Source organism: Chenopodium album, chromosome 22, assembly GCF_948465745.1.
Source record: "Chenopodium album chromosome 22, dcCheAlbu1.1, whole genome shotgun sequence".
NCBI lineage: Eukaryota > Viridiplantae > Streptophyta > Magnoliopsida > Caryophyllales > Amaranthaceae > Chenopodium > Chenopodium album.
In genome coordinates, this window is record NC_137855.1 from 25818532 (window position 1) to 25828869 (window position 10338).

Here is a 10338-nt window from a genome sequence, read left to right on the forward strand (position 1 = left end):
CGGTTCATAAGAGAGGCATGTAAATCACATAAATCCCAATCGACATACAATGATCGTTGAATACAACATCAACGATCCCAGGTTCCTTAGAACCAAATCAAACAACCTCAAACCATTCAACTTCTTCCTAATCTAAACTAAACTATGCAACCATTCAAATATTTAAAGAGTTGAGAAGGGGAATTTGTCACCCAAATATGCTTAGAAAACGCAAGTCCACTATCAATGAAACTCCGTTGCTTGGAAAAATTTGGGGAATGCGCCAATAAGCCCTACAAAATGTCAAAATCCAACACAACTCGGCAAATATTCGGTTAGTAGCAGGAGAAAAATAAAGTGAAATGAAAAGAAAGCAAAATAATAAAATAAAAAAAAACTACTAAAGAAAAAGAACAAAGAAAAGAAGAAAAGGTTTGGATTAAAGGGAAATTTGGATTTTTGAAATTGGGAGCAAAAACAACACAAGGTTATCATCAAATCATCAAAAAAAAAATTTTTTAGAGAACATAGAAGGTGAGCATCAACCAACATCGAGAAAAAAAAACATGCAAGAGACACCTATTGGCCATGAATATGCCCCATAGAACAAAGCCCTTAAATGAAACAATGAATAAGCACCCCCCACACTTGAACGAAAAACCGTCCTCGGTTTGATCAAAAATGGGAAATAGGTGGGAGGAAGGGCTAAACTCGGCCCGAGGGCCCTAGTCCTCCATGTGAGAACTAGAGCCCTCTCCATATGGACGCCACTCGTAGTCGACGTCGATAGGAGGGCCATGGGGGTCCCAACCACCGGTGTAACCCGGTGGAAAACCACGGTTCCGGTACAACTCTTGTTGGTAGTCCGGAAGAGGGTCATAGAGAGGGGGCATCTCAAGAGGCTCGGATGTGTACATGGGGTAGTTGGGGTCCCCACGGTAATCACACCCCCCTGGTGCCTTGTAATCATACCCCTCAGAGGTGGGGTAGTTCACACGAGGGGCACCTTGAGATGAAGGCCCGGACCAATAGGGCCAAACCGGTCGACGGGGAGTCCCGTCAGCATGCGGTTCCTCGTGACAAGGAACCGGCCCCTGTTGGGGCGGAAAATACGGGTAGTTCACCGGTGGGTCAAAATTCCCTTGGTTTACATGCCAATCATAAATGTTGGCGTTGTAAACCGAGTTCCCATCGGCGACTTCCGTCAACCGGTTTACTTGCATAGACAAATTTTGAAAATCGGACTCGATGTTAAATGAGGAAGAAGAAGAAGAAGCCATACCTCCCCCACTAAAGGGGGGGACGTTCACTTGTTGAGACCCTTCCCCATAGTAGAAGGATTGATGCTCGAAATGTTGCTGAAAACCTTGTTGTTGTTGTTGAAATTGTTGTTGTTCTTGGAATTGTTGTTGTTCATGTTGGTCAAAGTGCTGCTCTTGCTGCCGCCTATGCCTTGGGGCCCGGGGAGCTCTCTCCCTCAACGACAAGCTACCCTCCTCAAGGTTAGCTCGGGGAACGCGCCATTGATTTTCATCTTCTGGCGGGTTGGTGATGTAGTCGTTCGGGAGGAGGAACCAAGAAGAATCGCGGACCATCCAAACCCGCTCATCTCCCCCCACGCGAGTAGGCACCTCGCGAATCATCCCGGCCGTCTTGAGGGCCCCTAGGTTCCGGTAGGGCTGCTCATCGACTGGGGTAAGCTTGGCTAGCTCCGCTCCATAGCCTAACTTGTAGGCTATCCATGTAATCATCCCCCCTAACTGAATATCACCAGTGAGGGGACACCAAGTTGTGTCTCATGGAAGCGGTCAGTGAGGAGGCCCCCGAAATTCATCCCATGGTCGTAGTTGATGTACCCGTCGGTGGCCAACCACAGTAGAACGAGCTCTTCTTGGTTGATTTTCCCGAGCTCTTGGCGGGAAAATAAGGCATACACCAATAGCCTATGAAAGTACCGGAGGGCCGGATGGATGATTTCCGACGCCTTTGCCGATCTTGATTTGAATTTGGTGTTGCCTTGGGTGATGGTGCCCCACCACTCTTGCTCGTCGTAGCCTTGCCACATCCTCTTGTTATCATAAGCTCTATGCACTGGGCTCTCGGGATCCCACCCGAACATCCGGTTGAGCTCGCTCATTGCAACCTTCCGAGGGTTGTTGAACATACGGAAGTTAAGCTCAAGTTCTTTCACCCCTCGCCTCTCGATGGATTGAAGGTTGAATGAAGAGAGGAATTCGAGGGTGAGCTCCCGGTAGGTGAATGGTGCCTTAGGCTCGGCCTCCGGGTTGTGGGTGAATTTTGATGGAACCTTGATATTGAGGAAGGTTTGCCACCCGAAGGACTCGGCCATGTCTCGGACATCGGCATCGATGCCCAAAGCCTGACAACATTCCTTGTCATAGAAACGGGTGGACCGAACGGCCCGCTTGGAGAGCTCATTATAACACTTTTCTTGATAAGGTGAAGCAAACTTCACCTTATAGGGTTGAGGAGGTGTACTGGGCACCGCCGCGGAGCTAGATGCGGCTTGAGAGGATGACCCCTTTTGTGATTTTCGGGAGGAAGACCCGGGCAACAAATCTCTTAATCGGCGAGACATGACTGATGTTAGGAGCTTGCAACAACAAGGACTACAAAGGATAGGTACCTACAAACAACCAAGAATCCAACTTCAAACACTCATCTCATGAACATAAATCATCCACAATCAAGACAACTAGCCAAAAAGGGCATTAAATAGTGAAATGGAAACCACTCAACGAACAAAGATTAGGAAAAATTAGGACATGTGAGGGGGTTCAATCATCACTTCAAAACATTTGTACATTCAAAACAAGGTGATGGATGCATTAACACTATCTAAATGCTTGATTTAGCATGTTGAATTAGGACTAGTCATCCAAATAACAAAATGCTCAATAGAACAATTCATCTTGGCAAAAATCATACAAATACCAATATCATATCAAATCAAACAATACTAGCATGAATAGTTGTAATTTAGCTTGAATTAAACACCATGAACAAGTATTATGCTAGCATGAGCGAAAATTAACCCATGATACAAGTATGAAAATTTGCAAACGAAACCAACTACAAACTTCATCCAAACAACGTTAAAGCCCAAACATGACAATTCCAAACACATACTACTCAATTTCAACCCATTAAATCACCATAAACTAGTAGTACATGAATGAACAAGTAGTCATGAAATTTAAACAAATTCGAGTCTTCAATACACAAATTAAGAAACGAAATAGATAATGATACTTACAAAATCAACAATTAAGTGAAGTAGAGTAAGAAATTCATACCAAATTGCTTCAAAGAAACTCAAAGAACAAAGACCCAAAACGGATGAATTTCGCCGATCTCGTAACCAAAAGATGAAGAGTTGAATTTGAGGTGAAATTTGGAGTGAAGTGTGCGAATTTGATTGTGTGTGAGGGTGATTTGTAGTGAGGAAATGTGATGAATGAGAGAAGAGGATTTCTTAGGGTTCGAGGGAGAATGAGAAATTAGGGAAAATGAAGAGGAAAGGGGGAAAAATCGAGCCTTAAGCTCTATTTTTTTTCCGAAAAAGCAGTAGGAGCGGGCGCTCTACGAGGGGGAGCGAGCGCTCCTCACTGATAGGAGCGGACGCTCCCTAAGGTTGGAGCGGACGCTCCATTTGTCTGAGATTGGCTCTGAATTTGGGATAATGGTGCGGACGCTCCACAATGTGGAGCGGGCGCTCCACATATTTGGAGCGGGCGCTCCTCTCTGATGGAGCGGGCGCTCCTCTCTGATGGAGCGGACGCTCAACTTGTCTGAAACTTACCTGAACTACAGGAATGGTGCGGACGCTCCACAGGGGAGGAGCGGGCGCACCATTCAACTGGTTTTGCCCTCCTATTCCTTGGAATATGCACTCCTTTCCTTCACTTAGCCTCATTTTCTACTCCATTCCTACCCTACAACATCAAACAACAACAATCCAAGTAACCAAATATCCAAATTAATCCAAATCCACAAATCAAAAGACTAAAGAAAATAACGAGAAACTCGGGTTGCCTCCCGGAAGCGCTTTTGGTTAGCGTCGTTAGCTCGACGTTCCTCGAGTTGATCAAGGAGGGTTGTATTGACGATGCACGTCACTTAGAGTAACTGAAACTGGTTCATCACTTGGGGATCCTTCAAAATAAGGCTTGAGGTGGTGGCCGTTGACTTTGAAAGGGGAGTGGCCCTCTTGGGAAATTTCATAAGCTCCATACGGGAATACCTCCGTAAAAATGTATGGCCCACTCCATCTTGATCGTAGCTTGCCTGGGAAGAGCTTCAACCTCGAGTTGAAGAGGAGCACCTTTTTCCCTTTGACAAAATCTTTCTTGATGATTTGAGCGTCATGCCACGCTTTTGATCTTGCCTTATACATACTTGCATTCTCATAGGCACTCAACCTCAACTCCTCTAGCTCGTGCAATTCTAAAAGCCTTTGCTCCCCCGCACTATGGAGATCCAAGTTGATTTGCTTGATCGCCCAATAAGCACGATGCTCCATCTCCACGGGCAAATGACAATTCTTCCCATATACAAGCTTGTAAGGGGTGGTTCCAATTGGCGTCTTGAAAGCGGTTCTATAGGCCCATAGAGAATCGATGAGCTTAGAGGACCAATCCTTCCTCGTTCTGGCAACTGTCTTCTCCAAGATCATTTTGAGCTCTCTATTTGTGACCTCCGCTTGACCACTTATTTGGGGGTGATAAGCAAGCCCCCGCTTGTGAGATACCCCATATTTCTCAAGTAATCGCACAAAGGTGTGGTGTTTGAAATGTGACCCCCCATCACTAATAATCGCCCTCAAAACGCCGAATCTTGGGAAGATCACTTTCTTGAAGAGGTTAACCACCACTTTTGAGTCATTTGTTGGAGAAGCTACGGCCACCGCCCATTTGGACACGTAGTCAACGGCAACCAAAATATATTTGTTCCCATTTGAGGAGATAAAAGGGCCCATGAAATCTATCGCCCACACATCGAAAACTTAAAGCTCAAGGATGGGGTTTTGTGGCATTTCATCTCTTCTCGAGATATTCCCCACCCTTTGACATCTATCGCAGGTCTTGACAAATATCCAAGAGTCCTTGAATAAAGAAGGCCAAAAGAGCATTGATTGGAGAACTTTTGAGGCGGTTTTCTGAGCACTCATATGCCCACCACAAGGAGAGGAGTGGCACATGTGGAGAACACTTTGAAACTCATCGTCGGGAACGCATCTCCTCAACAACCCATCAACCCCTCTCTTCAACAGAATCAGTTCATCCCAAATATATCTCTTTGCCTCGTGCTTGAGCTTTCGACGTTGTTGTGAAGTGAAATCCGGAGGTATGGCACCACAAGCCAAGTAATTCACAATATCTGCATACCATGGAGCCGACTTCACCTCAAGAATGTATAGCACATCATCCCTTAGAGCATCCTCTATTGGCAAACCATCATCCTTGAACCTTGCACCGCCCAACCTTGAAAGGTGATCTGCCACCACATTCTCGGCTCCCTTTTTATCTCTCATTTCATAATCAAAGTCTTGGAGAACTAAAACCCATCTCAACAACCTTGGTTTAGCTTCCTTCTTCCCTATCAAATATTTGAGAGCTGAATGGTCGGTGTACACAATTGTCCTAGAACCAATGAGGTAGGTTCTAAACTTCTCAAATGAGTGAATAACCGCTAAGAATTCCTTCTCGGTGGTTGTGTAGTTTCGTTGGGCGTCATTGAGAGTTTTGGACAAATAATGTATGACATGAAGTTTCCCATCCTTTCGTTGCCCAAGAACCGAACCAATAGCCTCGTCGCTTGCATCACACATTAGCTCAAATGGAAGAGACCAATCTGGGCCTTGGACAATAGGGGCGGTGCAAAGGGCCTCTTTCAACCTACAAAAAGACTCTTGACAAGCATCATCAAATATAAACTCTTTATCTTGTTGCAATAGGGATGTGAGAGGCTTTGCTATCAAAGAAAAGTCTTTTATAAAACGCCGATAGAACCCGGCATGGCTAAGGAAAGACCTCACTTCCCTCACGTTGGTGGGGGGAGGAAGTTTCTCAATGACCTCTACCTTGGCTCTATCAACCTCAATGCCGGCATGGGAAATTTTGTGCCCAAGAACAATCCCACTTTCTACCATAAAATGGCATTTTTCCCAATTTAGCACGAGGTTAGCCCTCTCACATCTTTCTAAGCAACGAGATAAATTAGATAGACAATCTTCATAGGTGGCCCCTCCAACGGAGAAGTCATCCATAAAGACCTCTATCTCATCCTCAATCATATCACTAAAAATGGACATCATACAACGTTGGAATGTTGCGGGAGCATTACAAAGCCCAAAAGGCATCCTACGATACGCATAAGTACCGTAGGGACAAGTGAAAGTCGTCTTCTCTTGATCCTTGGGGTCAATCGGGATTTGGAAAAATCCCGAATAGCCATCAAGAAAACAATAGAAGGAATGCTTTGTAAGCCTCTCCAACATTTGATCAATGAACGGTAATGGAAAATGATCTTTGCATGTACTTGTGTTGAGTTGGCGATAGTCAATGCACATACGCCAACCAGTTACAAGCCTAGTGGGGACTAGTTGATCATGATCATTTTTCACTACCGTCATTCCCCCTTTCTTAGGCACAACTTGCACGGGAGATACCCAATCACTATGAGCAATTGGGTATATAATTCCCGCATCAAGAAGCTTAGCCACTTCCTTCCGCACAACCTCTTGCATGGAAGGGTTAAGCTTCCTTTGCCTTTGCCTAACGGGTTTGGCATCTCCCTCTAGATCAATTTTGTGCATGCATAAAGAAGGACTTATACCTTTGATGTCATCAATGGTATAGCCTAAAGCTTTCTTGTGTTTTTTCAAAACATTGATCAAGAGGGAGGTTTGCTCCTCCGTTAGGTTGGAATTAACAATCACGGGGAAAGACTCATTAGAACCAAGAAATACATACCTCAAGCCCAAAGGTAGAGGTTTCAAGTCTACCTTTGGTGCTCCCTTACCATTGGTGCTCTCTTCTCTTTCCTCAACTTGAAAGAGGTCATGGGTGTGAAAAGCCTCCTCCTCCATGCTCTCATCCATGCACTCGCTCTTGCTTTCCTCTAGCAAATCCTCATAGAATTGAATGTCGTCCTTGTGAACACCTAGCTTAGAATCATTCAACAATACACTCTCTAGGGGATCGTTAGAAGCATGCAAATGGGAACGAGAGAATTCACTAAGCATGGAATCTAGAACATCTACTCTAAAGCATTCACTACTTGAGGAAGGTTGTTGCATGACACTATTCAAATCAAACTCAATTGAATCATTGTCAATTTTCAAAGATATTTTGCCCTCATTCACATCAATAATGGCCCTAGAGGTGGCTAAAAACGGCCTACCCAAGATAATAGGAATCCTTTCATCCTCATCCATTTCTAGCACATAAAAATCCACGGGGAATGTGAACTTCCCTACCCTAAGGGGGATGTCCTCAACTTTACCCATGGGAAATTTAATGGACCGATCCGCTAGTTGGAGAGTGGTGTTAGTGGGGGAAAGGGTTCCTACACTAAGCTTTTGGTAGACGGAGTAGGGCATGAGGCTCACACTTGCTCCTAAATCACACAAAGCTTTGTCAAACTCAATGCCATTAATAGAACAAGGGATGGAAAAGCTACCCGGATCCTTCAACTTGGCGGGAAGTTTGTTGGAAAGGATTGCACTACAATTGGCGGTCAAGCTCACCGTTTCACACTCCCTTCTCCCATTCAATAGATCTTTCAAAAACTTAGAGTAATGGGGCATTTGTTTCATAGCATCTACAAAAGGAAGGGAAACATGCAAATTCTTGATCACATCCAAAAACTTCCCAAATTGAGCATCAAGCTTAGCTCTCACAAATCTTTGGGGGAAAGGTAGCCTCTCCTCTCTAGGTTGGAGATTTAGGGGCAAGGGGGTGGTCTCTTTTTCCTTTTACACCTCAACATCTTTCTCCCTCTCAACATTAGAAGGTTCCTTGGTTCTCTCATCCCCCCTCTCCAACTCTACTTCATTTCGAGGTTCTTCCTCAACTAAGGGGTCACTCCCTACTACCTTTCCACTCCTTGTTGTCACGGCATACAAAGGTTTTGGGTTGACTCCTTGACTGGGGATAGAGGAAGAAGAAGAAGAAGAGGAATTGGAAGCAAGTTGGGCAATTTGGGTTTCAAGCATTTTCATATGAGCATTGGCTCGCTTTTTATCCTCCTCATTTCTCTTCTTTTCCTTCTCATGCATTTTCATGATGGCATCTAGCTTAGCCATCACGGGATCATTAGGAGGGGCCTCAATTTGAAGAGGTTGTTGAGGTGGAGGAAGTTGGGATTGATGGAAACCCGGAGGCCTATTGGTTTGGGCATAGTTAGAAACATTTTGGCCCCTATTGCCTCCGGTGCCTTGGTTGGGAACATTGCTTTGTCGATTGTTTCCCATGTTACCTTGATCACCAAAATTTTGATTTTGATGGTCTTGGTATCGGGAGTTGGGTTGTTGGTTTTGGTAGCCATACCCTCTTTGGTTAGAGTAGCCTCTTCCATTGAAATTGGAAGGGCCTCCCCCACCATGGTATTGGTTACCATAACCACCACCACCTTGGTTCCAACCACGGTTTCCACCTTGAATCCAATTCCCCATTTGATTGGGGTTTGGCCTCAAGTTCCCTACATTTTCCATTATAGGAGCAAAATTCATAGCATTGGCATCTTCTACATTATCATCATGTTCATAGGGAGGGGGTTGAACTTCACAAGCATACACACAATGGGAGGTATCATGATCATAGGTTTCACAATTTGAGCGAAACATGCATCCTTGAGGCATTTTATTATCAGATGAGGGGGAAGAAGTGGCCATACCATTGCCTCCCTTGGTTGAAGGGGAGGTATTACCATGAGGGTTGGACCTTTCTTTCATCATTTTGTCCATTTGCTTGGCCATCTTGGAGATTTGGGAAGAAAGGTTGTTGATTGCGTTGGCTTGCTCCAATGCATAGACACCTTTGCTAGAAGTGGCCTCCCTTTCTCCTTCGTACCAATCATCATAATGCTTTGCGGCCTCCTCTATGATGCATTCCACTTCATCCTCTTCCTTGTTCATGATTGGACCGCCGGCGGCGGCATCTAGGCTTGTTCTCCCTTGAGGTGAGAGACCTCCATAGAAAGTGTGGATGAGTTGATACTTGGGTATCCCATGATGTGGGCATTGGCGTTGAAGCTCCTTGTACCGGTCCCATGCCGCACTTAGAGTCTCACCACTCTTTTTGCGAAAGCCTTGAATCAACGATCGAGCCTCGGCGGTCTTCCTATGGTTATAAAATCTCCTCAAGAAAGTCGTAGTCACTTGGTCCCAAGTTGTGAGAGAGTTAGGGGGCACCTCCTTTTCTAGCCATTCTAGAGGCGGATGTACTCTTGAGTCACCCCGTTGGCTTTGATTGTGTCACAATATTTCTCAAATTCTTTTAAATGCTCATGAGGGCTCTCAAATTTTCCACCCGAGAATTGTTTCCTCTCTATCCACTTTGGGCTCTAAAGGCTTCGGGAGCCCCAAGACGACTCAAAGGTGTATTCTCTCCCATTTTAGGACCTTCTTCACTTTCGGACTTAAAGTTTGAAAAGGGGTTGATTTCCGGACTTGATGGCGAATTAGGGCTATCTAAGTCTTCACTTGAGGGTGAAGATGGTGGAGTATCTTCCAATTCTCTTACTCCTTCTTTCGTTGGGGTGTGAGAATTTCTACTCCTCGCTCTCGCTTCTCTTCGAAGTAAGGACAAAGATATTTCTAACTCCGGATCAATGGGAACCAAAGACCTTGAGCGAGTTCGTCCTCTGTTTATACAACAAAGCTAAGGAGAACGTAAGCTCTGACAAGTAACAAGAAGTAACAAATACTAACAAACAAGGAATGAGATAGTCTCAAATAAAGTAATGAAAAAGTAATGGAAGCCGTCTCCCCGGCAACGGCGCCAATTTGACAAGGGAATAAACGTGTCGTCAAAAGTCTATCCCTAGATCAAATATAATTTATACACCTAAACAAACCTAATACAAGTATAAGGCAAGCATAGGGGTCGAACCACAAGGAGACATGCATAAACACCACATTCACTACTTAATACTTAAGCTACCTCGGAATGAGAAGTGTGAAAAGCTAAGAAATTAAACTAGAGATTAAGAATGATTAAAAATCAATATAACTAAGCACCAAGGGAAGTAGGTAGATGTAGTTGCCAATTAATCATGCAATAACACGGAAGCAAAGCAATGGTAAACTAAGCATGCAAGAATATCGAATTAAAG

General features: G+C 44.6%; 1 non-coding gene across 1 annotated transcript; it reads left to right on the forward strand.

Moving 5' to 3' along the window:
- The first annotated feature begins 9227 nt into the window (after nt 1-9227).
- Nucleotides 9228-9333, forward strand: LOC145606457 (small nucleolar RNA R71). Its single transcript, XR_014105325.1, has one exon. It is a non-coding gene; the product is annotated as a small nucleolar RNA R71 (small nucleolar RNA).
- The last annotated feature ends 1005 nt before the right edge of the window (nt 9334-10338 follow it).